Here is a 14,365-nt window from a genome sequence, read left to right as displayed (position 1 = left end):
TAATCCAAATATATCCACATAATAATATGGTCTCACACATATATCACATATATGCAAGTGTATATTCAAATATACCCATAACGGGCCAAAATTACAAGGGACCCAGCTGCTGGCATACTCGGACCCAATTGGGAAGGACCTTATCAAACCGAGTCAGTTATTCAACCTGGGGTCTACAAATTGGTGAGATTAAATGGAGATTTGGTACCACGAGCATGGAATGACGAACATCTACGTCCTTACTATCAATAGTGTAGGAATGTTGTCTCTCGTAACCATGCTTGTTTATATTTACAAAGTTTCTGTTAATAAATTGTTCGATATTGAATAAAGATATTTTTCGTTTCAACATGTTGTATTTTTTGCAAACTCTCTTAATTTAATAACCTATGGTCACACTCATAGGATATTAAGGGGGCATCAGTGGTGTATATACCATAAGTTTGAAAGAAAAAAATAACTCAAAAATAGCATACATGAAAACAAGCAAATGTCTGGACCGATAACCCGACATAGAAGTTAAAAGTGTATTCTAAAAATAAAAGTGTTTGGATATAACCAAATATGCGAGCTAAGATAATTTGGACACAACCAGATTATTAAGAATAAAGTGTTTGGATATAACCAAATATGCGAGCTAAGATAATTTGGACACAACCAGATTATTAAGAATAAAGTGTTTGGATATAACCGAATACGCGAGCTAAGATAATTTGGACATAACCAGATTATTAAAGATAAAATATTTGGATACAACCAAATGCACGAGCTAGAAATATTTGGATATAACCAAATGCGCGAACTAAAATTGTTTGGATATAACTAGATCGAATTTATTTAAGTGTATGGATTACAAACCAAACACGACCTAAATAGGTTTGGAACAAACCAGCTAAAATCGATCGACACAAGTGGGAAAAATATTAACCTACTGCGAGCTAAGTCGATACCAAAGCTGGAGTATTTTGCAACAAAAGTTTCAACCTCACAACCTTAAGAAACTGTGCGAGGAAGAGGAAAAGTAACTACAAAAAGCAAGATACAACTAAACTACTTAGCTTACATATCACTTAAGTACTTCCGAGTGCGTGGTTCAAGTAAGATCCAACCTTGACAAATAACGAGACCGGACATGGATATATCGAACAAACTATGCGACAATGCATGGAAGCTCGAGCTTAAATCCAACACGTGTTTGTATGAATAAACAAACATAAGCTCAAACTTTTAATATAAATTGCTTAAAAATATTTCGATCAGAGAGATGTAAGGCAAAAATGTTAAAGTGAAGACGAACACGGTATTAAAAATATCGAGAGTAAATAGCTCTTTTACGAGCTGTAAATATTTCTAAGTTGAATTTCAACTTATGGGGTGAAGCGTTATTAACTACTTTTCACATTCTTAATCGAATACCGATGAAGAAAAATGAGATATCTCCATATGAGTTATGGAAAGGAAGAAAACCCAACATAGGGTACTTCAAAGTGTGGGGGTGTCTTGCATATTGCAAGAAAAACGAACCTAATAGAACAAAATTAGGTTCAAGAGCTATAAAGTGTGCTTTTGTTGGTTATGCCAACAATAGTAAAGCTTATAGGCTATTAGACTTAGAGTCTAATATTGTGATTGAATCTAGACAAGTTGAATTTTTTGAGAACATGTTATGTGACAACAATTCTCAAGCTTCAACATCTCTAAAGGAGAATTTGTTACATTTAGAACCATTCTCAAGCTTCTACATCCAAAGTTGATTCTCAAGAGGAGAATTATCAAAAGAATGTAAAGCAACCCTTTGAACTTGGAAGAAGTCAAAGGCTTAAAAATCATAAAAGTCTAGTAGTGGATGAGATAGATTCTCAACGAATTTCATTCTACATGGTAGAAGAAAATAGAGAGGAAGTCATTAGGAAAATCCCTATTGTACTTCTCGTTAAGGATGATCCTAAGACTTATAGAGAAGCTATGAAATCGAGAGATAATGCATTTTGGAAATAAGCCATCAATGATGAGATGGATTCCATTCTTTCCAACAACACTTGGGAATTGGTAGATCTCCCACCAGGGTCTAAGCCAATTGGGTGTAAGTGGGTATTTAGGAGAAAATACCACACTGACGGCACTATTCAAACCTTTAAAGCTAGATTAGTAGCGAAATGGTTCAGGCAAAAAAAAAGTATCGATTATTTCGATACATATGCGTCTGTTGCAAGAACAACTTCTATAAGAATTTTGTTCGCTTTAGCTTCTATACACAACTTGTATGTTCATCAAATGGATGTCAAAATGACATTTCTTAATGGTGACCTCAATGAGGAGGTCTAGTTTGTTCTACCAAAATATGAACATAAAGTATGTAGACTTGTAAAATCCGTATATGGATTGAAACAAGCTCCTAAGCAATGGCATGATAAATTTGATCAAGCCATCATGTCTAATGGGTTTAGACATAACAATGGAGACAAGTGTTTGTATTCCAAAACTTGTAAGGGATATGTGATCATTGTTTGCTTATATGTGGATGACATGCTTATTCTAAGTGATAGCATGAAAGGTGTTGACCGCGTTTTTGGCCAACGACGTGTGAACGTCAAAAATGATAAAACCTTCAAGAGAAAAATAAATGACACAGACGATTTTATAGTGGTTCAACCCTAATGTGATGGTAATAGACTAATCCACTTAGAGTTATGATTATAGACCTGCACTCAAGATCAGATGAAGCTGAGTCAACTGAGTTTCTTTAGTGCAGATTACAAGAATACAAGAATTCTCTCAAATACAAGTACTCTCTCTCTTTAGAAAATTCGGATCAAAAGTTCAAAAATCCAAAAGTCCCCTTTATGATGCCATAAGCCTTGTATTTATAGGCTTAGGATCATACAGATGATATCCCCCATAATCGGGATATTTTATTATTCACATTTTATTTAAATTACAACAATATTCAAAATGTAACAATACACCATATTCGTGGGATAAATGAGAGATTCCCGCGTATGCCAAGACCGATTCTTGTTGAAGCCGTTTCTGGGAATCTTGATGTAGTCCTGCTCTATCTAGTCGATCCATATCTCATTCAAGCTGGTCGACCACACCTTTACTGGACAGACACGTACTTGACTGGGCAGTCATGCACTTGACTGGGCAGACATGCACTTGGCTGGGCAGACATGCACTTGACTGGGCAGACATGCACTTGACTGGGCAGACATGCACATGACTGGTCGGACATGGTCATGACTGGTCGGACATGGTCATGACTGGTCGGACATGGTCATGACTGGTCGGACATGGTCATGACTGGTCAGACAAGGTCATGCCTGGGCAGACAAGGTCATGCCTGGGCAGACAATCATATGACCGGTCGAACAAGGTCATGCCTGGGCAGACAAGGTCATGACACTTGACTGGCAAGTCAAAATTCTTCATTGGTCTACCGGGTCACTCCTAAACCAGATCACTTTATCACAACTTTGAGGAGCCAATATATTTATTGACTATTAATATGCTGTTTACGGACCATGCACTGCCACTTGTCACCTCTATTTCCACGTCATCGATCTCCAATTTTTGGGGATAACAAAAGGGATAGAAGAAACGAAGAGGTTTTTATCATCAACCTTCAAGATGAAAGATCTTGGAGAAGTTGACACCAAACTTGGTATCAAAGTAAAGAAACATAGTGGGGGTTTTGCGTTGGGTCAAGCCCACTATGTTGAGAAAGTATTGAACAAATTTAACCATTTCAAGGTTAAAGATGCCTATACTCTATTTGATTATAGTGTAAAACTAGAGAAGAATGAAGGAAGAGCGGTGGCTCAATTGGAGTACGCTAGTGTTATAGGGAGTCTAATGTACGCTGCTCAAAGTACTAGACCTGATATAACATTTGCGGTGAGTAAACTTAGTAGGTTTACAAGTAATCCAAGTGTGGATCACTGGAAGGCGATTGGAAGAGTCCTAAGTTATCTCAAGAAAACCAAAGGACTAAGCCTTCACTACTCCAAATTTCCTTCAATCTTAGAAGGATATACAGATGCAAGTTGGATATCCAATCTTGGGGACAACTTGTCCACAACTGGTTGGGTATTTACACTTGGTGGAGGTGCAATTTCTTGGGGTTCCAAGAAACAAACCTGCATATCTCATTCCACTATGGAAGCAGAGTTTATAGCTTTAGCTGCTACCGGCAAAGAAGCCAAATGGTTAAGAGATCTGTTGATAGAGATACCCCTAATCAAAGATAATGTATCCACTATATCGATACATTGTGATAGCCAAGCGACATTGGCTAAAGCATACAGCAGAGTGTACAATGGGAAGTCTAGACATATTAGTCTAAGACATGGATATGTGAGAGAATTGATTCAAAGAGGAGTCATCTCAATATCCTATGTGAGAACAAGTGAAAATCTGGCGGATCCTTTCACTAAGCCACTAACGAGGGATTTAGTGGCTACATCATCTCGAGGGATGAGACTTAAACTCCCTAAAGAGATTCACGATTGATGGTAACCTATCTTAACACTAGTTATTCAACTAGTGTTAGGTTCAATAGGTAACAACAAGTTAATCAAGTGAATATTAGTTGTACTCAAAACAAGTCCCATCTGAGATATTGAGTACTTGTGAGTTACCAAGTTGAGGGTTAAAACCGAAAGGTTTTTTTAATAGAATTCAGTCTTGTGAAGACAAGTATTTTTGGTAACAAAATACTGTAAGAATTCTACCTAGATGGACCTAGGGGTGGTGCCGCCTCTCATGAGAATTGAGAATATTCTCAAGAACATCCATGAATGAAAAGTGCACATGGCCATTAACGGTGCAAAGCGAGACATAGAGGTTTCAAGTGAACATCGCAAAGGTGTTTGCGTTATCACAAATTTGTTAACATGAAAAGATGGTTAAATGCCTAGTGCAACCAAATTTTTGACAAATTTTGTGATAATTACACTATAGTAAAGTTCAAGTTGAAAAATACTTTACTTTATGCACTAATGCAATGACTCCTATAAGAGAGAGTTCTTATTTAATCAAGCGAGGGGTTTGTTATATTTTAAATATAATGATTGATTAAATAAGTGTTACAATAGATAACTATTTAATTTAGTGGAGGAAAGTTATATTATTTTATAATATAATGTAATATTATATTATATTATAATATAATATTTTAGATTAAATAAATGTGACAAAGAGTGTCACATATTGTAACATATAATAGAGAGTTACAATATTTAGATATATGATAAATATCCAAATATGTAACATATTTGGTGTTACAAATTCAGCTACAAATTTGTAACTTCCAAATTTTGCCATTTATTGTGTAAATTTGTTGTTACACAGTATTGAGATGAATTTCATAAAAGCCATATGTGAAATGGCTGTTAGAGATATGATTTTAACCCCAATAATGTGTTTTGGGGGTTACAAAATCATTTGGGAGAGTTTGGAACCGTTTGGAAAAACAACACATTTTCAAGTGCTGAAATTGGTCAGTGGCCGCGGCCACAAAATGTTGGTGTTCGCGACTTGGGGGACAGAGAGCAGTGGTCGCGACCACTGATGTCCCTGTCCGCGGCCACAGGTGCATTTCATGCCAAGTTTTCAGTTTTTTCAAAATGTGTTGAACGGTTCCAAAAACCCAAATAACTCCCAAATCTCATTTTTAATTCCATAATAATCCAATTAATCATTGGTAACAGCCATGGGAGTTGGTGGAATTTGAAATTCAAAGGGTGTCTCTAAACTCTATAAATAGGAGCCTATAGCTCACTTGAAAGACACAACTTTGCTATCCATTAGAGCACTTGGCTAGAAACACCTTGAGGCTTGATAATTCCAGAAAGCATTTCCAATATCTGAGAGAGATCCCTTAGTGCTTGAGTTAGGGGGAAATAAGCTTTTGGACAAAGGTTTTAAACCTTATTCAAGTTGGTGATCCCCAACACTCTTCACTTAAGTTGTGTAAGTGAGAGTATACTTTTGTTTTTGTTCCTACATTTTATACTATTGCTTTTCTTCTTATTCTCTTGTTCTATTTACTTGTAACTTTTGTTTAGAGTTGTAATCTTCCCTTCTTTTGTTTCAAACACCTTTACTTTACTTGTAATCTTTTGCTTAGAGTTGTATTTTTCACTATTCTCTTCTTCTTCTTCTTCATTTTCTTTGTTTATTTGTAATTTCAGTTATAGAGTTGTAACTTTATTTAATCAATCATTATTTATTTGTAATATTATTGCATAGAGTTGTATTTTCTTACCATTTACATTGAGGCAAAACTATTTTTTTCTAACAGAGGAGCCTCAAGACCACTAAAGCTTTGGCCTACCCGAGATAGGACGTCCGAGCCAAGAGTTCCTCCGTGAGTCCCGGCAGCGTGGTCGATGACATACTCATCAACATGAGTAGAAATCGACAATAGGCACCCCCTAGAGGTCGTTGGTTTCTTTGGAACTGAGCTGACTGTTGGAAGGATTTGGATAGCTGGTGGCACAGGAGGAACATCTCCTGCAGGAGTGTCGACCTGGGTAGTGGGGTCCGCCAGGCTCGGAGCAATAGGAGTTGGGGGAGGAGGAGTCTTCTCGGTCCTTTTAGGGACCTTAGCAAGCCGGCCAGATTTTTGCGAGGCTCTCAGGCGCTTGCTTTGCTTGGCCCCCTCACCACTGGCGAGCACGTTCTCGAGGTCGGAATCCATTGAACCTGCACAATCAAATCATATTAGCATAGAGCAGACAGTCAAAGGAATTAAAGACAAGTGACAAGGAACCTAATTGGAGCTCTCCCCCGAGCTCATGCTTGACGACCAAGTAATTCCCCCATCTTCAGAGGAGGCTGGGGGAGTCCCTTCCCTAGACATGGAAGTCAACCTTGAAAGGTCCCTATAGTCGTTTGTCCCGTATTGGACGGCTATTCCATCCCAAACCTCGTTCAGACTATACATTGTGTCGTATTTCCCTAGCCAGCTATCAAAGCTATAGACCCTATCGTCTACCCAAGACCATACATAAAAATTGTCCCCATCATCTGGGCATAAGATCAAGGTATTGGGTTTATGCTTAAGGAGGGAAGGAGACCACAAGGCCGAGCTAAGAATGACCTTACCTCTGTCACTTGAGCTTGAGGCCTCGTCATTGGCATCATTCCCTGAGCATGGACTCCTGCGATGGCGAGCTGGGGACCATGCCTTTGAGCTTCGCCTCGGAGGAAGACTATCGGTTGGGAGAGGCACAAACTCCCACTTGGTATTCTTCTTGTAGGCCCTATCGTTTGTTGATTGATCCTTCTTCAGGAGGCCACAGACTCGAAGCTTATCTTCATGAAGAAGATAAGACAGGGAGCACCTGCCATATGGAAGCTGGAGCAAAATTCCCTTGTGCTCCTTCATTTCACCCGTGGGAGTAGGACGATGATATTTGGCTGGAGAATTGAATACATTATGAGTGGTTCGAGCCTAAACAAAAGTCGAGCACGAAAAGAAAAAAGATCATATACTTACAGATTCGTTTGAACGAGTAATATTTGGAGGGACCCAGGCCGTCCATCCAAAAGAATGTCAGTTTGAAGTTAGGAGGATGGTTGGGCATGTCCTCAAAAATATTCTTCTCACTGGGATAGCTCGAGAGGTAATAGAAGCCATCTTCTCCCTGAGCTTGGGAGGGGTTGCTTTTCAAGCAAAAGAGATACAAAATCTCTTTTGGCAAAAGTCCTTCCCACTTCAACTCATGGTAAAGCGACCTCAAGGCTGACAACACCCTGTATGAGTTGGTCTGGAGTTGGAAGGTGCGAGCCCAACATAATCCAGAAAGTCCTTAAAAAAGGACTTCAAGGGCAATAAGGCCCCTGCCTTCATATGCTCGTTGCTCCAAGCCGCGAGCTTTAGCTTATTGTCGGGATTGCCATCTCCCGGGGCGTAGCAGCTGCGTTCATTGGAGGTCTTAGCTCGACACCTTAGTGAGCTTGACAATCCTAGGCCATGACGAGCTAGGATGTTGGTTATCTGTTCCAATGACAAAACCGAGCTCCAATAGTGCTCGGCCTTAAAAAACTCTCCCTTCGAGGTGGGAATGACGGTCGGCTGCGAGGTGGATGGACGATTTGTTGATTCTTCCATCAGTGAGAATTTGAGGTTGCCCGGTTTGAAAGCGATCGTTACTTTAAGCGTAGGGTCAAGAGGAATTGGTCTGGGCTCGGGGTTTGGGTCTGGATAGATTGTGACTCTAAGTTTTTTCCTCTTTCTCTCTTCGACCTCGTCGATTTGGCGTCGAAGTTGAGCTCGAGTATCCTCTTGCTCACACCTCACTTGGTGCTCGCGAATTAGCTGCTGATTCCAAGAAAGGGCGACTCTGGGCTTGGAGTTGTCAGCGAATAAGGAATCGCGCGTACTGACCCCCACCGTTTTTCCAAATTTCGCGACATCTAGCAAGAAAGAAAAGGACGAGGGCCAGGCACATGGGAAATTAAGAATTTAATTGCAAATATCGAGATGGTTCAAGCTCGAATGCTCGAGACCAGGGAATAAGCTCGATCAAAAGAGCGAGATCAGGCTCGGAAGAAACCTGAGCTATTGAAAGAATCGAGCCTCGAGCGTGTATTTGATGCGAAGGGGGGAAAGTGGATTTATTTTTTGAGAATCCCAGATTTTCAGGGAAAAAGTTGGCGGTTACTCAAAAAAGTGATATTTTTGGGAAACGTGCAATTTAAAAACCCTAATTCCATACCCCACTCCTTAGTCTACATGATATGTTATCCAAAATTTAAAAGAGCCATATTTGTATCTTTTATGCAAAATCCAAGTTTTGAAACCCATAATATCAGATGGACCTAAGAGTTATACAATGTCAGCTAAAACATTCTAGTACTAAACTAGTGCCTACAGTGCAATAACAATATAAGCGTGCATGGAAAAACAGAATATGTATATGAACATATGGGGTCAAGAATAGATACTTACACAATGAAGCTGGTGGATACAGAGAAATTGTTGACCGAAGGAGTGGTTGCAAGAACGATCTCACGGAGTCGAACAAGCCAACGTTGTTTTGTTTTCTCGGTTTGGAAAACATGCAAGAGCAGAACAAATTTTGGGTTCTGGTTTTTTCTTATCTTTTCTCTGAAAGTTCTGAATGCGAAAGTAAGAGGAAGAAGATGACACAGGCATATTTATAGGCCCCTAAGAATGTCAAACGCTGACTTGATCTGGACCGTTGGCCGGATTTGGTATCTGATCGAACGAACAGGTACAGACGTAGCGATGGCGGCATAAAGATGGCAGACGAGTAGACGTGGGCATGGTGCAAACGTAATCAAGTACTCTGACCATTCAATCCCTGACTGATGTGTGTCCACACTTGAATGCAATCGATGGTACAGTTCCCAAGGAGGACAGTTCAAAAGTTTCCTTCTCATAGGATTCGAACTAATACTTTTGAGGGGGAAAAATGTTACACCCAGATTTCGAGCATGAGGTTGTGATCTCGAAATCTAGGCTCGATAGGTGTAAGCTCGAAATATGCATGATTGTCATATGATCCTTCAGTCGAATCTCTTGAATAATGACCCCGAGGATGTGTAGCCTCGAATATGATCTGAGCTCGCATGGCCATGGTTTGACACTTATATATATTTTTCCCTGATACACCTCTTGCTTTCAAACAAGATGGTTCGAGCTCGGAAAGTGTAAGCTCGAATGTGATAGCATCGTCAACGTCTACTTGTTTTGAGAATAGGTGAAGCTAGGCGGCGAGCTCGTGATCGACTGATAGTCTCGGTGAGTTCGTGATTGACTGCTAGTCTCGGAGATTTGATGAATCTCGTACCTGAGTTAATCAGTTATATGTGAACATATTTATTGTTGTACAATCCCATTGTTTAAGGGATATTGTTGACCACGATTTTGGCCAACGACGAATAGACGTCAAAACTACAGTAAACCTTCAAGAGAAAATACGGCACTGCTAATTTTATAGTGGTTCAGCCCCAATTTATTGGTAATAGCCTAATCCACTTGGAGTTGTGATATATAGATCTACACTTAAGATCAGATGAACCTGTATCAACTGAGTTTCTTAAGCGTAAATGAAAAAATACAAGATTTCTCTCAGAAAAATAACTCAAAAATACCCGAGTTCCCAAAAGCTTAGATAGAAAAACTTGAATCAGACCTCCCTTAATGATGCCATGAGCTCTTTATTTATAGGCTCATGGATCGTACAAATCAAAGTCCCTCCATAATCGAGATAATTCAGTTGCTCTAACCAATATTTAATTAATAATCAAATTTAAAATACAACAATATGCGATTTCTTTAGGATAATCTGAGAGATTCCCGCTGTAGCTACGGATGATTCTAACTGAAGTCGTTACTGAAATTTTGCTGAAGAGTCATAGGCTGAGCTTCTGATCCATCTGGTCGGCCAACTCCACTCCCTGGAGTGAGACTGGTCGGCCATATCACTATTCTGGTTAGGCAAAACATCTTCATAAGATGACTGGCTGGATAAACCTGATTCCCAAAGTGACTGGTCGGCCAAAACGCTTCACTGGTTGGCCAAAACGTTTTACTGGTCGGCCAAAATTTTTTACTGGTCAGTCAAAAAACCTTACTGGGCAAACATAAATTTTATCTGGTCGATCAAATTACTTCCAGACCAAATAGATAATTTTCATGACCAGTAATATCACAACTCTGAAGATTAATCTCACACCTTTGCCCTACCATTCATTGCCACTTGTCACTTTTGATTGCCTCGTCATCATATTCAAATTTTAGGTATAACATTTGCCCCCTAAGTTTATTATATGATTTACTCACATAATAAACTTTTTCTTAGCTGTTGAGGTCATAAAAAAACTGACTCTCCGCATTCTCCCGCCTTTTCAAACAAACCACTACTGAACTCTCTAAACCGCGATCATGGTAGTTATCTGTCCCCAATTGCGGGGGAGAAAATAGCAAATGAATTTCAAGAGTTTTAAGGGTACGTGAAAATTTCCACTCTCTTTCCTCTAAATAGACCAATAGGTGCTCACAATTCATGAGCAAAAAGGCTCATAAACTACCCATTACTCTTCTTTTGGCCGAAACCTCCAAAGAACTCCAAAAAGGGCTCCAATTTCTTAAAGAACATCCAAGGATCCTTCAAGAAATCAACACCTCTTCAAGATATTTGGGTAAGTTCTTCTTCCTCATCTTCATTTGTAAGCTTCTTAAGCTTATAAATTTCACATGAAAGTTTGTTAGAACCCATATGTGTTGAAACCCTCTTCTTAGAATGCACTCTTGGATTTGTGTATGAATCTTTGATGAATGATGCAATTTGTGGCTGTTTTGATGTAGTTTAGGCTATGGGTGAATCATTTTGGTCTCCAATTTCATGAAAATTTGAATAAAAAATGATTTTTCACTCTACATTGCATATTTAGGTTTAAGGGTATTTGATGAACACTTCTTTCCTTAGAACCTCTTGAGTTTTTCAAATCCCACCTTTTGATCTTGATGTAGTGTCCCATGAATAGAAGAACATGTTTGTGCCCCATGCCTTTGAGATTTATGGTCTTTTTGGACCATATAGCCAAACAGTTACTATTTTTGGCCCTCAAATTCATACATGACTAGTAGGATAGCCTAGCTCCTCGGAAATAGCTTACTGGAAATGCATGTGTATGGCCGACCGGTTATCCTCTTCTAACCACTCAGACACTCGTACATTCTTCCCCCAAGCCGCTCAAACACTCCATGCAAACCGCTCGGATGCCTGGCCTAATCACTCGGACACCGCGTCATCCGCTCGGACACTACGTGTAACGCCCCAAACTTCAGGGACCGTTACGGTGTGCCTTATAAACAGTGCTAAACTCGCTAATCGAGTCATTTGGCCAAAATCGTGTAACTAAGTATGATTAGCGGTTTAGGGATTAAAAATTTTGGTTAAGATATAACGTTTCATTAGAACATTTATTATATACATTGGGATCCCAAAAATATAATTTAAGAGTCTATTACAAGAAAAATATTTACAACAGCCGATCTAGACGACAAAACAGGGTTTAACCCTAGTTCCTCTTTCAACCCTGGGCCGTGGCGGTCGAGCAGCTGCATATGTACACATCGTCACCTAAGCTCTCCAACTCAAGGGTGGTCCAGCTTTCTTTTGCCCTTACCTGCACCACATAGCACCCGTGAGCCGAAGCCAGCAAGAAAGCTTAACATGCTCATGAACAGTAATAACATGTCATCAAATCATAAGGCACACGCCTAGAAAATATAGCCCTAGTCAAGCAGGCAAACAAATTCACGTAATGATGGGTATCCAGGATAAAGAATCCTGCCCTCCTGAGTGGATGACTATCAAGTCAATCCAAATCAGACAAGTGATTTAACACTGGTGGTTTCGGTAACCAAACTGGGCTTATAGCCCTAAATAGAGGAGTGACAGTTGTAAAAGTCACTAAGGTGGGTTCCGTTCCCTTTATAAATAAGTGATCATTTCACTAGCTTAAACATGATAGGTATTTGATGAAATAGTCACCAACATAAACCTATCGGGTGACCACAGGGTCACTAACATGGGATTCCGCTCCCTTAGCCATGTGACAAAACAGTCACCTAGGCCTTTGGCCTTGGCTCTGAGTAACTAGTCCTAGACTAGTCAAGCGCTTAGAATTTTCATCGACCTTCGGGTCGGTCCAGCATTAATGCTCCTAGAGTCATTCAACGCTGATATCGATTAGATCTAATCATTTATCAGCCCTGCATTCATGACGCTTATGCTGTTTTCGACTCTTAGGTCAGTGATGCGTGACCAGCGCCGTCCCTGACTAGTCAGTGCCATACACAAGTAAGCAATGCTACCAAACATATATCATATGTCAAATATCTGAATACAGGGCATTCAACATGCTTACTTAAAAATTACTAGCACAATTAGGATCATGCATAAACACAGAGGCTCAAGATCTGACCAATCTCATATTCAATATTCACAGCATGCCCTAATCACATGTTTCTTGTGCATCACATGCATCACATTTAGACATCCAACATGCATCAAGAATAACCATGCATGTCACATATACACAGGGTGCAGTTTTCTTACCTCTGGTTCGAGCAAGAATTAGAACAAGAATGATCGATCCTTAATCCTTTAGGGGTCACCTAGTCATAACCAAATACAATCTCCGATTAATGAAAATCAACAAGGATAGGGTCTTGATCTAAACCCCACTCTTGGGACCCCGAAATGTACCCACACGGTGAGTAGATTCGATCCCGGGCCTTAAGGGTTGAAATCCCGAGCCAAAAACCCTTAAAAACACTCAAAACGGGTTTCTGGAGAAACAGAGGAGCGCTACAGCGCTGCTCAATAGCGCCCTAGCGCTATACTCAGAACCCCTAACCACCCAAACAAATCCTGTGTAGCGCTATAGCGCCCTCTGATGGGCGCTGTAGCGCTACCCCTAGCCAGATACTCCTCTGAAATCTCTTCCTTCGACTCCTTCAACGCCAACTCGATTCCATTGCTTCCAAACCCTATTTTTGATTCCAAATGAACCCAAAAACCATCCTCACATGTCCTAGGCACCACAACTCCAAGAACCCTAGCCAAAACTCCAATCAATTTCCAACTTTTCAACTCAAAAACCAGTTGAAACTCAACTAAGAAAACAGAGCAAAACCAAGAGTTCTAATGGCTAAAAACTCACCTCAATCTCAGAAACACACCCTCTTCAATGGTGGAGCATAACCCTAGCTTATCACAGCTTGGTTCCCTGGCTTGATTCCTCAAAAAGAGCTTGAAAATTCAAAGAGAAATGAGGGAGGAAACCATCGGGAGAGAAGGAGGAAATGGGACTCTATTTTGGTAACTTCTGTTATATTATTTTATAATATAATATAATGTAATATTATATTATATTATAATATAATGTTTTAGATTAAATAAATGTGACAAAGAGTGTCACATATTGTAACATATAATAGAGAGTTACAATATTTAGATATATGAGATATATCCAAATAATGTAACATATTTGGTGTTGCAAATTTGTAACTTCCAAATATTACCCTTTATTGTGTAAATTTGTTGTTACACAATATTGAGATGAATTTAATAAAGCCATATGTGAAATGGCTGTTAGAGATGTTATTTTAACCCCAATAATGTGTTTTGGGAGTTACAAAATCATTTGGGAAGGTTTGGAACCGTTTGGAAAAACAACACATTTTTAAGTGCTGAAATTGGTCGGTGGCCACGACCTGTGGGACAGAGACTAGTGGCCGCGGCCACAGGCCAAAACTGACCAATTTTTTAGTTTTTTCAATCTTCGTTGAACGGCTCAAAAAACCCAAATAACTCAC

This window comes from Humulus lupulus, chromosome 8 (genome assembly GCF_963169125.1).
Source record: "Humulus lupulus chromosome 8, drHumLupu1.1, whole genome shotgun sequence".
NCBI classification, from domain to species: Eukaryota; Viridiplantae; Streptophyta; class Magnoliopsida; order Rosales; family Cannabaceae; genus Humulus; species Humulus lupulus.
Note: the sequence above shows the minus strand (reverse complement) of the source record.